Source organism: Leptopilina heterotoma, unplaced genomic scaffold (assembly GCF_015476425.1).
Source record: "Leptopilina heterotoma isolate Lh14 unplaced genomic scaffold, ASM1547642v1 Lhet_287, whole genome shotgun sequence".
NCBI lineage: Eukaryota > Metazoa > Arthropoda > Insecta > Hymenoptera > Figitidae > Leptopilina > Leptopilina heterotoma.
The window spans coordinates 777,227-792,192 of NW_025110994.1; the positions used below are offsets into that span (position 1 = coordinate 777,227).

General features: G+C 26.6%; 1 protein-coding gene across 4 annotated transcripts in view; it reads right to left on the reverse strand.

Annotated features, from left to right (window-relative positions):
* The window catches only part of LOC122504293 (nidogen), a 40,589-nt gene that overhangs the window by 16,278 nt on the left and 9,345 nt on the right, over positions 1–14,966 (reverse strand). The gene's annotated exons all lie outside the window — the stretch shown is intronic.

Below are 14,966 nucleotides of genomic sequence, written 5' to 3' on the forward strand. Positions count from 1 at the left end.
TTAATAATAACATCAAAAAAAAAATGAAAAAGAGGCTAAACTAATCAAAAAACTGAAAAAGCAGAGTCACGTTGATGCTAATAAGAGGAACAAAAAACAGTCTAATGTTCCCAAATATATTCCATAAAGGGTCAATGGTCAAATAAGATCGTTTATGCAGGTCTTTTTTTGGGAATTTACTTTTGTCGCCTTGGAAAATTATTTTATTGGACAACGAAGACGAAAAAAAAAAATGGTAAATATAACCACAAACGAATCATTCTTTTTTTTTTGCTTTAATTTTTTTTCTTTTAATTCGTTTCAATTACGAGAAGTGTGTTGAATTCATTATAATTATCACCGCATATGCTTATATACGCACACGGTACAAAATGAAAAAAAAGGCGTTTATAAATTATATAAATTTATTGTGTTACTCTCGTGTTTCGTAATTTAGACCTTTAGAGCATACAATAATATAGGTCAATAATTTTAAGCAATTGGAACGTGAGAATAAAAACACTAAAAACTCGGAGAAAATAAAATTGTTACAATTTTATTGCCTGGGTTTACTGAGTACTTCAAATTTTATTTTTTAATCATTCATTACTCCTCGCTTAATTGTTTTTATCGATTTTTTTTAATAATATAATAATTATTTTCATTTTTATCTTTCAAAATCAAAATTATTATTTTTTAATCATTAATTATTCCTCGTTTAACTTTTTTTATTGATTTTTTAATAATATAATTATTATTTTAATTTTAATTTTTAAAAATCAGAAAACTATCGTAAATAAATATTATAATAGTAAAATTATATTTTTTAAATCGTAAAAAGAACAGTTACAATAAAATGATTATTTTTAATTTACTTAATAATAAATTGTAATTATTTTATAAATAATAAGAATTATAATTATTTTATAATTATAAAATAATTATTTATATTAGAAATTATTATTAGTTAATTTTACGATTGTAAAATAAATATATTGCACTAATTTAAAATTATTGACAAATACAGTCAGGTCCCCATACTGTTAGATTCCAAACTGTTATGTCCTCAGTAGTGTTATGTTTTTGCATAACCTCCAAATTCAGAAGTGTTAGGTGACGTCACCAATTTTCAGGGCCGTATTCTTAAGCCCAAAGAAAAGGGGGCATATACTTCTAGGCCAAACTTGAGGTTTATATATTTACGTTCCTGAAAGGTGCGCAGTAGGCATACTTTGAGCACATAACAGAGCTGAGTCTGGAGGAGTGGGAAATTTCTGGAAATGTAACAGTATGGGGACCCGACTGTATTATTGTTTTCAATGTGTTTTCGTTATATTCGATAAAATTTGTTAACGAACTTAATAACAAAATTATTACCAGTAGTAATTATTAAAAATTATTTTTTATTAATAAAAATTATTAATAAAAATTATTTTACTTATTAAAAACAATTGTTTCTACTTTAAATAAATTATATTAATTTTTTTTCAGTTCCATTCGGGCAGTCCAGGAATAAAATTAGAATTTTTTCTAAATAAATTAATTCTTCGGGTGGCACAATTTTTTTCGTAAGTAAATATCAAATTACAATTTGCAATAATAAATATATAATTTTTTTCAGAATCGTTTTTTTTATATTTTATAAACTGTAGGTGTACGAGAGTTAGTTTTGTACCACCGGGTGTGTGAATATACTCGGTGGAAAATAAATACCTGGCGTGAAATGCGAATTGAAAATAGATAAATTTCTCCCTAATATCAAAAATAATTTTTCTCATAAAGACTTTATATTTTATTTTTAACGTTACAAAGAATAAAATTTTTCATTTGAAACTCAAATGTAAAAAAATTAATTTGAAAAAGGAAAAAATTAATTTTTTAGATAACTTTTTATTCACCGAGTATATACACATACCGGGTGATACATTTTACACAATCGAGTAAAAAGGAGAAATATTCTACAAATTTTTAAACAAATAAATATTAATTTACATTAACATTTATATTTTTTGTTTATTCGTAATATCTTTAATTTTTTATTTTAGAAAAATTTTCAAATTTATTAAAATTTTGTTAAATATTTATATTATTTACATTACTAATTAATTAATTAGTTATAATTATAATTAAATATCTACCTTAATAAACACATTTTTTATTTATTCGTAATATCTTTAATTTTTTATTTTAGAAAAATTTTCTTAATTAAAATTTTGTTAATTATTTATATTATTTACATTACTAATAAATTAATTATAATTAATTAGTTATCATTATAATTAATTATTCGTTAATTATTTTATTTATCTGTATTTTGTTAATTATTAGTTTAAAAAAATCAATTAGTTTACAATTTTAATTAATTAGTTAATAACTGAAAGAAATTTCGATAATAATCTTTTTTTATTTTGTTATTAATTATTTAAATTTTTTAATTTAATTCATTTAAAAAAATTTTTTTTCATAAAACAGAAATAATTGTGATTGATAATAAGAAGGAAAAGAATAATATTTTCAGTGTAAAATATACTATTTTTCCCCTTTTGGATTAATATTTTCTTTTGTTTTTAATGTTTTTATAGAATTTACCTTTATTTTGTTATTTTTCATATTAATTATTAACTATTTTGCATTAATAAATTAAATTGTTTTATTAAATATTTGAATTTTTTCGTTATTACGTTGCCAGATGGCGCGGAGGCGTTTCTAGTAACTTTGTATACTTTAGGTTGGCAGCATTGCTTCGTTGAGAGTCGCTTCGCTGCTAGGCTGGTCGTTTCCATATCGTTCGTCTTCCGATTTTCATATTTCAGTGAGTATATTTGATTAATTCTAATTACTTTTAATAAAATATCGTAATATACAATCGGGATAATAGTAATAATACCGAAAATAGTCATATAAAGTGTGAAATATTAGTGATTAATTGATAAAAAATATACGTGCAACTCCATGCAACCCGTGCAAGTTTCCCACAATTTCTCCCCTTCCATCTTTTTTAGTTCGTTCCACATTCCTTTTTCATGTTCCTATATTCCTTCGTTTTCGCAATGTGGAATCTGGGTCATTGTCACGCCACCATTTTTCCCCACTTGTTCGGAGTAGTAATCACTGAATTATTCTTCTTTTTTCTTCGAGATTGCAGGTAAATTTACTGTAAATCCTGACTAATTGTTGATTTTTACTGTCTCCGGAGTGTTGAACATTGTTGATCGCTCGTTTTTGGTTGTTTGCTGAACGGCTATATTGGTTTATTCAGCGAAAAATCAGTCAACATTATTGATTTTTCAATCGTGTTATTTTTCGTCAATATTGTTGATATTGTTGTATTGACGAAAAATAACACGATTGAAAAATCAATAATGTTTGTTAATACAACAATAAACATGAACAATGGAAAAACAAATCGACATTGTTACTATGTGGGGGTGGATGAGCCGCCATTTTGTTTATATTGAACGAAATTGCGGGATTTTTCCCGCCTACGCTGTATTGACGAGACGATTATCGATCGAAATTTTGATTTGTTTCAGATTCTGCCTATGACGATTTACACCGGCAAAGAAAGTTGATCCGGACGGAAATTAATTTTTCACTATATTTTCCAAAGATGTGGAGATTTTTATTTATTGCAAGGCGATCAACATCTCCAGGAGTTAACCTCTTATCCAAATATTTTCTATCTTTCGGGCAAAATACAAGTGAAATAATGGTGAGTCGCCATGACAGTGGTATTTGATTAATGAATTTGCTTTCCCTTTAATTAATGAATTTAATTACTCAATTAGAATTATAGAAAAATTTATTTTCTACTAAAATACAATTGAAAAATAAATAAATCATTTTTTGATTTATTTTTGCAATAAATTAGATCCAAAATTTATTTATAATTTATTTCGAAATGTTTCGAAAATTATTATTTAAATAACTTGATAAAAACATTTGAATAATTCAATTTTTCCAATTAATAATCTCTATTTTAATTAAAAAGAAATTTAATTTCTATTAAAATACAATTGAATAATAAATAAAATTAATTTTGATTTGTCAGTAAATTAAAACTAAATTATCGAATAATTTTCGAAAGATTCGATTTTTGCTATTCATACATTTTATTTAATAAATAAATATTTAAATGATTCAAATATTAATTTGAAATTAATTTAATTTCATAATATTTAATTGGCTCGGTGAAACTAGCGACCCGCCGGCCGCCAGCCATCAGAAAAATCCATAGGCGCCGACACACATAGTAGCGCGGTGGCCCTATGGGATTCAATCAACGCAAAAACAACGTACGTTTGCTATTACAGTTTACAGAAAAAACTTGCAATAGTCACATTTTAAAGAGCAATAATCCCCCTTTAATTTGTGACCAAGAAATAAACATTTGGTATAAAATTGTTCGAATTTTTGATAGCCAGGGTCCCCACCATCAGAAAAATGAAAATTGGGAAAAATCGGAAAAAAATTCATAACTCGAATAATTTTTGACCAATTCTGTGTTTCTTGGTCGGAAATTAAAGGGAGATTATTCTTCTTCAAAATGTGACAATTGAAAATATTTTTAATAAATTTTTGATTGCCAGCGTCCCCACCCGCCCGCATCAGAAAAACGAAAATTGGGGAAAAAATCGGAAAAAAATTCATAACTCGAACAATTTCAGACCAAATGCTTATTTCTTGGTCGGAAATTAAAGGGGGATTATTGCTCTTCAAAATGTGACAATTGAAAATTTTTTAAATAAATTTTTGATAGCCAGCGTCCCCACCCGCCCGTATCAGAAAAACGAAAATTGGAAAAAAAATCGGAAAAAAATTCATAACTTGAACAATTTTAGACCAAAAGCTTATTTCTTGGTCGAAAATTAAAGGGGGATTATTCCTCTTCAAAATGTGACAATTGAAAATATTTTTAATAAATTTTTGATAGCCAGGGTCCCCACCCGCCTGTATCAGAAAAATGAAAATTGGGAAAAATCGGAAAAAATTTATAACTCGAATAATTTTTGACCAATTCTGTGTTTCTTGGTCGGAAATTAAAGGGGGATTATTCCTCTTCAAAATGTGACAATTGAAAATATTTTTAATAAATTTTTGATAGCCAGCGTCCCCACCCGCCCGTATCAGAAAAACGAAAATTGGAAAAAAAATCGGAAAAAAATTCATAACTTGAACAATTTTAGACCAAAAGCTTATTTCATGGTCGGAAATTAAAGGGGGATTATTCCTCTTTAAAATGTGACAATTGAAAGTATTTTTAATAAATTTTTGATAGCCAGCGTCCCCACCCGCCTGTATCAGAAAAATGAAAATTGGGAAAAAAATCGGAAAAAAATTCATAACTCGAATAATTTTTGACCAATTCTGTGTTTCTTGGTCGGAAATTAAAGGGGGATTATTCCTCTATAAAATGTGACAATTGAAAATATTTTTAATAAATTTTTGATAGCCAGCGTCCCCACCCGCCCGCATCAGAAAAACGAAAATTGGAAAATAAATCGAAAAAAAATTCATAACTCGAATAATTTTTGACCAATTCTGTGTTTCTTGGTCGGAAATTAAAGGGGGATTATTCCTCTTCAAAATGTGACAATTGAAAATATTTTTAATAAATTTTTGATAGCCAGCGTCCCCACCCGCCCGCATCAGAAAAACGAAAATTGGAAAATAAATCGAAAAAAAATTCATAACTCGAATAATTTTTGACCAATTCTTTGTTTCTTGGTCGCAAATTAAAGAGGGATTAATGGTCCTTAAAATGTGACCAATAAGAATTTATTTAAAAAATTTTTGATACTCAGCGTCCCCAGCCGCCCGTATCAGAAAAACGAAAATTGGGAAAAAAATCGGAAAAAAATTCATAACTCGAACAATTTCAGACCAAATGCTTATTTCTTGGTCGGAAATTAAAGGGGGATTATTGCTCTTCAAAATGTGACAATTGAAAATATTTTTAATAAATTTTTGATAGTCAGCGTCCCCACCCGCCCGTATCAGAAAAACGAAAATTGGGAAAAAAATCGGAAAAAAATTCATAACTGGAATAATTTTTGACCAATTCTGTGTTTCTTGGTCGGAAATTAAAGGGGGATTATTCCTCTTCAAAATGTGACAATTGAAAATATTTTTAATAAATTTTTGATAGCCAGCGTCCCCACCCGCCCGCATCAGAAAAACGAAAATTGGAAAATAAATCGAAAAAAAATTCATAACTCGAATAATTTTTGACCAATTCTGTGTTTCTCGGTCGGAAATTAAAGGGGGATTATTCCTCTTCAAAATGTGACAATTGAAAATATTTTTAATAAATTTTTGATAGCCAGCGTCCCCACCCGCCCGCATCAGAAAAACGAAAATTGGAAAATAAATCGAAAAAAAATTCATAACTCGAATAATTTTTGACCAATTCTTTGTTTCTTGGTCGCAAATTAAAGAGGGATTAATGGTCCTTAAAATGTGACCAATAAGAATTTATTTAAAAAATTTTTGATACTCAGCGTCCCCAGCCGCCCGTATCAGAAAAACGAAAATTGGGAAAAAAATCGGAAAAAAATTCATAACTCGAACAATTTCAGACCAAATGCTTATTTCTTGGTCGGAAATTAAAGGGGGATTATTGCTCTTTAAAATGTGACAATTGAAAGTATTTTTAATAAATTTTTGATAGCCAGCGTCCCCACCCGCCTGTATCAGAAAAATGAAAATTGGGAAAAAAATCGGAAAAAAATTCATAACTCGAATAATTTTTGACCAATTCTGTGTTTCTTGGTCGGAAATTAAAGGGGGATTATTCCTCTTCAAAATGTGACAATTGAAAATATTTTTAATAAATTTTTGATAGCCAGCGTCCCCACCCGCCCGCATCAGAAAAACGAAAATTGGAAAATAAATCGAAAAAAAATTCATAACTCGAATAATTTTTGACCAATTCTGTGTTTCTCGGTCGGAAATTAAAGGGGGATTATTCCTCTTCAAAATGTGACAATTGAAAATATTTTTAATAAATTTTTGATAGCCAGCGTCCCCACCCGCCCGCATCAGAAAAACGAAAATTGGAAAATAAATCGAAAAAAAATTCATAACTCGAATAATTTTTGACCAATTCTTTGTTTCTTGGTCGCAAATTAAAGAGGGATTAATGGTCCTTAAAATGTGACCAATAAGAATTTATTTAAAAAATTTTTGATACTCAGCGTCCCCAGCCGCCCGTATCAGAAAAACGAAAATTGGGAAAAAAATCGGAAAAAAATTCATAACTCGAACAATTTCAGACCAAATGCTTATTTCTTGGTCGGAAATTAAAGGGGGATTATTGCTCTTCAAAATGTGACAATTGAAAATATTTTTAATAAATTTTTGATAGTCAGCGTCCCCACCCGCCCGTATCAGAAAAACGAAAATTGGGAAAAAAATCGGAAAAAAATTCATAACTGGAATAATTTTAGACCAATTCTGTGTTTCTTGGTCGGAAATTAAAGGGGGATTATTCCTCTTCAAAATGTGACAATTGAAAATATTTTTAATAAATTTTTGATAGCCAGCGTCCCCACCCGCCCGCATCAGAAAAACGAAAATTGGAAAATAAATCGAAAAAAAATTCATAACTCGAATAATTTTTGACCAATTCTTTGTTTCTTGGTCGCAAATTAAAGAGGGATTAATGGTCCTTAAAATGTGACCAATAAGAATTTATTTAAAAAATTTTTGATACTCAGCGTCCCCAGCCGCCCGTATCAGAAAAACGAAAATTGGGAAAAAAATCGGAAAAAAATTCATAACTCGAACAATTTCAGACCAAATGCTTATTTCTTGGTCGGAAATTAAAGGGGGATTATTGCTCTTCAAAATGTGACAATTGAAAATATTTTTAATAAATTTTTGATAGTCAGCGTCCCCACCCGCCCGTATCAGAAAAACGAAAATTGGGAAAAAAATCGAAAAAAATTCATAACTGGAATAATTTTTGACCAATTCTTTGTTTCTTGGTCGCAAATTAAAGAGGGATTAATGGTCCTTAAAATGTGACCAATAAGAATTTATTTAAAAAATTTTTGATACTCAGCGTCCCCAGCCGCCCGTATCAGAAAAACGAAAATTGGGAAAAAAATCGGAAAAAAATTCATAACTCGAACAATTTCAGACCAAATGCTTATTTCTTGGTCGGAAATTAAAGGGGGATTATTGCTCTTCAAAATGTGACAATTGAAAATTTTTTAAATAAATTTTTGATAGCCAGCGTCCCCACCCGCCCGTATCAGAAAAACGAAAATTGAGAAAAAAATCGGAAAAAAATTCATAACTCGAATAATTTTTGACCAATTCTTTGTTTCTTGGTCGCAAATTAAAGAGGGATTAATGGTCCTTAAAATGTGACCAATAAGAATTTATTTAAAAAATTTTTGATAGTCAGCGTCCCCACCCGCCCGTATCAGAAAAACGAAAATTGGAAAAAAAATCGGAAAAAAATTCATAACTCGAATAATTTTTGACCAATTCTTTGTGTCTTGGTTGCAAATTAAAGAGGGATTAATGGTCCTTAAGATGTGACCAATAAGAATTTATTTAAAAAATTTTTGATAGTCAGCGTCCCCACCCGCCCGTATCAGAAAAACGAAAATTGGGGAAAAAATCGGAAAAAAATTCATAACTCGAACAATTTTAGACCAAATGCTTATTTCTTGGTCGGAAATTAAAGGGGGATTATTGCTCTTCAAAATGTGACAATTGAAAATTTTTTAAATAAATTTTTGATAGCCAGCGTCCCCACCCGCCCGTATCAGAAAAACGAAAATTGGGAAAAAAATCGGAAAAAAATTCATAACTCAAACAATTTCAGACCAAATGCTTATTTCTTGGTCGGAAATTAAAGGGGGATTATTGCTCTTCAAAATGTGACAATTGAAAATATTTTAAATAAATTTTTGATAGTCAGCGTCCCCACCCGCCCGTATCAGAAAAACGAAAATTGTGAAATAAATCGAAAAAAAATTCATAACTTGAACAATTTTAGACCAAAAGCTTATTTCTTGGTCGGAAATTAAAGGGGGATTATTCCTCTTCAAAATGTGACAATTAAAAATATCTTTAATAAATTTTTGATAGCCAGCGCCCCCGCCCGCCCGTATCAGAAAAACGAAAATTGGAAAAAAAATCGGAAAAAAATTCATAACTCATACAATTTCAGACCAAATGCTTATTTCTTGGTCGGAAATTAAAGGGGGATTATTGCTCTTCAAAATGTGACAATTGAAAATTTTTTAAATAAATTTTTGATAGCCAGCGTCCCCACCCGCCCGTATCAGAAAAACGAAAATTGGAAAAAAAATCGGAAAAAAATTCATAACTTGAACAATTTTAGACCAAAAGCTTATTTCATGGTCGGAAATTAAAGGGGGATTATTCCTCTTTAAAATGTGACAATTGAAAATATTTTAAATAAATTTTTGATAGCCAGCGTCCCCACCCGCCTGTATCAGAAAAATAAAAATTAGAAAAAAAACGAAAAAATTTCATAACTTGAACAATTTTAGACCACATTTTTATTTCTTGGTCACAAATTAAAGAGGGATTATTGCTTCTTAAAATGTAGTAATTGAAAATTTTTTAAATAAATTTTTGATACCTAGCGTCCCCACCCGCCCGTATCAGAAAAACGAAAATTGGAAAAAAAATCGAAAAAAAAATTCATATGTCGAACAATTTTGGGCCAAATGTTTATTTCTTGGTCACAAATTAAAGGGGGATTATTGCTCTTTAAAATGTGACTATTGCATTTTTTTTCTGTAAACTGTAATAGCTAGCGTACGTTTTTTTGCGTTGATTGAACCGTATAGGGCCACCGCGCTACTATGTGTGTCGGCGCCTATGGATTCTTCTGATGGGTGGCGGCCGGCGGGTCGCTAGTTTCACCGAGCCTATTTAATTTCATAATTTTCTAAAGTTCCTTCTTTGTAAATTTTGTTTACAAGTAGTTCATTTTATTTTTTTCAGGGAAGAAAAAACGACTAAATTTTGTACAGTTTAGAATCAGTGCGCGAATTTAAAAGGTTTTTATCTTTCTTTTTCAAAACTTAAATTCAGTGCGCGAGTAAATTATTTAAATTTTAAATTTATTTAAAAGCATCAACTTCTCAAAAATCGTCAGAGTGTCTCCAGAAGGGGAAATCGGTTTTATTGATACAAATTTCTCAAAATTTATTTAAATTAAATTTGGTTTTTTATCGGGAGTAGAGAGCATTAAAAATTTTCGTTTATAAATAATTTTCTTGGTCTAAAGTAAAAATTGAAGAATAATTTTTGTTAAATTTAGAAAATTCTGAAACATAAAAATGAGAATTTTCAATTTTTAATATTAATAGAGAATTTTTTATTTCATTATTTTGAACAAACTTTTACAACTTGAAGAGAAATTATTTTTAAAAATTATTCATTACATTTTTAAGAAGAATTAACACTAGATCTTTGAAAAAATGTTCTATTTAATTATCAAGTAAAATTTTAATTGATTTTTATTTTATGGAATAAACGATTCAATATTTATTCATTATAATATACAAATTCTTGTATTTCGAATATTTCTTTCTTTTCTAATAATATTTAATTGCAGTTAATTTTCAATTAATATTTAACATAAATATTTTATTATTTTTGACAAAAAATTATCCTCAAATTCTCAACTTTCAAATGAACGAAATTTATTAACTTCTTGTTCAAATTAAATTTTTATTATAATAATTTTGTTTCATTATAAAAGCAACTATTTATAACATTTCTAAATGAAAAATTTAACTATTTAATTTTTATTATTATTATTATTATTATTATTATTATTATTATTATTATTATTATTATTATTATTATTATTATTATTATTATTTGAAAGGCAGAACTTGTTGATCTTGAAAAAAAGTTTTAAATTAAAAATTTTATTACTTTTTATTATTGAAATAAAATTTTCAAAATCTATTTCAATCGATTGGAGTATTTGTCGGAATTTTTGTAGTAAAAATGTTTTCGGTCTCGATTAATTTAATTAAAATGAAATTTTTAATTATTTTTTGTTTAAAATAATTAATTTTTCTTAAATTTTAACAACTTTGAAAAAAAAAAGTTAATTTAATATTTTTGTAGATCATCAAAGAAAATATTTTCTATACCTATTTGATAAAATTTCTTTTACCAAATTAGTTAATTTCAAAAAAAGTTCAAAATAACTTTTTTCCAATATTATAAAAAAATAATTTCTCTTTAAATTTGTAAATTGTAAATTAAATAAGAACTAGTACTCAACCTTGAATAAACAAATTTTTTCTATTAAATTATAAACTACGAGTATTTTATAATTTAATTTCTATTTTGTGGAATAAACGGTTAATTCTTTATTCTATTAATTTGAGGAAAATTATAGAAATATGCAATTATAAAACAGTGTTAATTCTTTATAAAGTGAAATAAGTTAATATCGAATTCAATAATAACGAAATTTGTAGACACTCTGACATATTTGTTTTTATTAAATAATTTTTTTTTTAAATTAATTTTTAATTAAATTTTTTTCGATTTCGTATAATTATTGTGAGTGAAGAGTGAAAAACGGGAAGGAATCCTGTCGTCCATCTTCAACTTCAAACTGAGGTACATTCCAAAGTAATTAATTGGTATAATTATTTTATGAAATATTATTGTCTCTATTTAACTGACATGATTTATTGAAATATTTATTATTTTCTTGAAATTTATTCCGGGGATTATGGATTTAAACATTTTTGAATTTAAAAATTATCTTATTATTTAATTTTTTGTTTTCATTAATTTTATGATCATTGCTTTCAATTTTTTCTATTTTATACTAGTTATTTTTATTCAGTTTAATATTTTTAAAATATTCTTCTAACTATTTTTAAAAATTTTAATAAAATTCTTTAAAAGAATTCAATTATTTAAAAAAATTTTAATTAAATTCTTTATAATAATTGAATTGTTTTAAATATAATTTTAATAAAATTTTTTTAAAGAATTAAATTATTTTCATAAATAATATACAATTTTCAAAGAAATTCAATTTATTATTTAAAACACAATTTTTATAAAATTGTAAAAACAAATCATTTTTTATTTAAAAAGATTTTTTTTAAATTCTCCCCAAGAATGTAATTATTTTAAAAACTTTATTAAAGTTCGATGACCAAAATTAAATTATTTTCATAAATAATAAAAGTCATCTTAGGATTTCAATTATTTTTTATATAATTTTTAATTAATTTCGCTAAAAATGCAATTATTCTTAAAAAAATAAAATTCTTCGAAAAAATTCAATTATTTAAAAAAATTCGATAGAATTTGTTTTTTAGATTATAATAATTATTTTCAATTTATTTTTAGTTATATTTTTTTGAATCTATTTAATTATTATCAAAAATTTTAATGCAATTCTTCGTAAAAATTCAATTATTTTCTAAAATTTTAATAATAATCTTTGCAAGAATTCAATTATTTTTAATACAATTTTAAATAAATTCCGCGAAAAATGCAACTATTCTTAAAATTTTTAATAAAATTCCTTGAAAGAATTCAATTATTTAAAAAAATTTTAATGAAATTCTTTATAATAATTAAATTGTTTTCAATATAATTTTAATAAAATTTTTTGAAAGAATTCAATTATTTTCATAAGTAATATATAATTTTCAAAGAAATTCAATTATTTAAAAATCAATTTTTATAAAAATTGTTGAAAAAAATAATTTCTTTAAAAAGGTTTTTTTTAAATTCTTCCCAAGAATGCAAATTATTTTAAAAACTTTATTAAACTTTATTAAAGTTCGGTGACAAAAATACAATTTTTTCCATAAATAATAAAACTCATCGCAGGATTTCAATTATTTTTAATATAATTTTAAAATTAATTACACAAAAACGCAATTATTCTTTATTTGAATAAAATTCTTTGATAAAATTCAATTATTTAAAAAAATACGATATAATTTTTTTCTTAGAGTGTAATAATTATTTTCAATGCATTTTTAATTACATTTCTTGAATGAATTTAATTATCAAAAATTTTAATGTAATTCTTCGTGAAAATTCAATTATTTTAAAAAATGTTGATAAAGTTCTTTATAAGAATTCAAATTTTAGAATTATTCGCAATTATTCAATAAATTTATTTTTGTATTTAAATAATTGAATTCTCGTGGAACTTTTTAATAAGAATTAATTTAGAATTGAATAAAATAAAATGATTAAAGTTTTGAATAATTTTATTTATAAATTTCACCAAAAAAAAGTTATTGAATTATAAAAAAATGGAGTCGTCAAGTTTAATTTTTCGATAGCTACTACCTTTTGCTACTTTTTTTCTGTCTTTAAGATACTTTTTGATACTTTTTTAAAATTAATTATCGATTACGAAGCCTGTAGAAAAGAAATGTCAAGATTATGAAAATAAAAAAAATATTAAATTGAATAAGAAGTAATTGTGAACGTAAATAGAATAAATTGGGAATCAATGGAAAAAATATGAAAACACCAGATAAAATTCCGAAATATTATTCAATAATTTGACCCTTTCGTACACTTTTTATATAATCAACGTGTCGATAGAGGATAATTTTCCGCAGAATTTGTCCCAACAATTCGGTCAGTGTTTTCCATTTTGACACCCATTACAATGAGAGTGTTGCTTTATCTGAAAAAGGCTATCGAAAGGTTAGAGGTCATCAAAGTGTCGATGATATATGCACATACGATCATGAATGGTCAGAAACGGAGAAAATAGAAAACTAATTTACTAGATGTATATTTAGAAAGGTGCGTGAAAAACAATTCTCCTAATTTCCCTCGGGCGTTAATCTCATCAGATTGTAGGTTTAATTCTCTCTTTTTTTTCTTGAGAAATTCGATTCAGAAAATTTTTTTTAATTCGATTTATTAAACAATAACAAAAGTTGGTGTGTTTGGTCAAAAGTGGGTTAATGTAAAAAATAATTTTCAGTGTCATGAAAAGCAATGAGTTTGAGACAAAATAATTGTTTGATAAGTGTGTGTCAGGGGTGGTGTCAAAAGATAAGACGGCTGCAGTTCGGGCAGAAAATTAATTATACTACGAAGTCTGCTTTTGACACTCTTGCATCAACAATGACTAGTCGATGGTAGTAAATATAATTTCCCTCTATTTTTAGTCATAAAGAAAATAACAATATACAACAATGTTGATAATATGAATTTTAATTAGAATTTCTCAGCATTCTTTTTGTTAATAAAAAAACGAATTCTATAATTTAAAAAAAAAAAGAATTGTAGGGAAAAAAAGATAGAAATGGAATAGAGAAGAAGGGTAATGTGTCTTTATTAAAATGAACATTAAAACGAAAGAATGTCTCGTTTTCATCAACAGAATTTAAATGTATAAATATGTGTGAAGTGATTGAGAGCCCTTTTCGTTTGAAAAGTTTAATTAAGCTTGACAGCAATTTGATTGAGCCTCATATCGTTGCCCACGCGCGTGAAAGATTTGAGCCGGAAAGGTTTCATCGCGCGTGCTCGCGTATCATTCTATTTAGAATGATTTCTATTAAAATGAACAATAATATTATACCAAATGATCGTTACCGATTTGTCGATGCTGGTAAATTTTGTGTGTGTATATATATTTTATAATGATATGAATGAAGATAAGGGAACGCGCGAGCGTATACGTTTAAATGCAATCTTGTATAATCGGTCGCAATCATTTTTGATGACCAGAACCATTCGCGATAACTGAGGAAAAAGAGATGATTGTCGTGTAGGCAGAATTTCTAACTATGTCTGACGGCTAGCCTTACCCCCTATCATTGTATCTGTGTCAATCAATTTATTCATGACCTCGTCACTTTTGCATGACTTTGTCCACTTTTCCAACGGAATGATTTTATCTCTTATCTTTTTGCATCTGTCTTGTTCTAATTGAATTTCTATTATCTAATTTATAGGCACACTACACT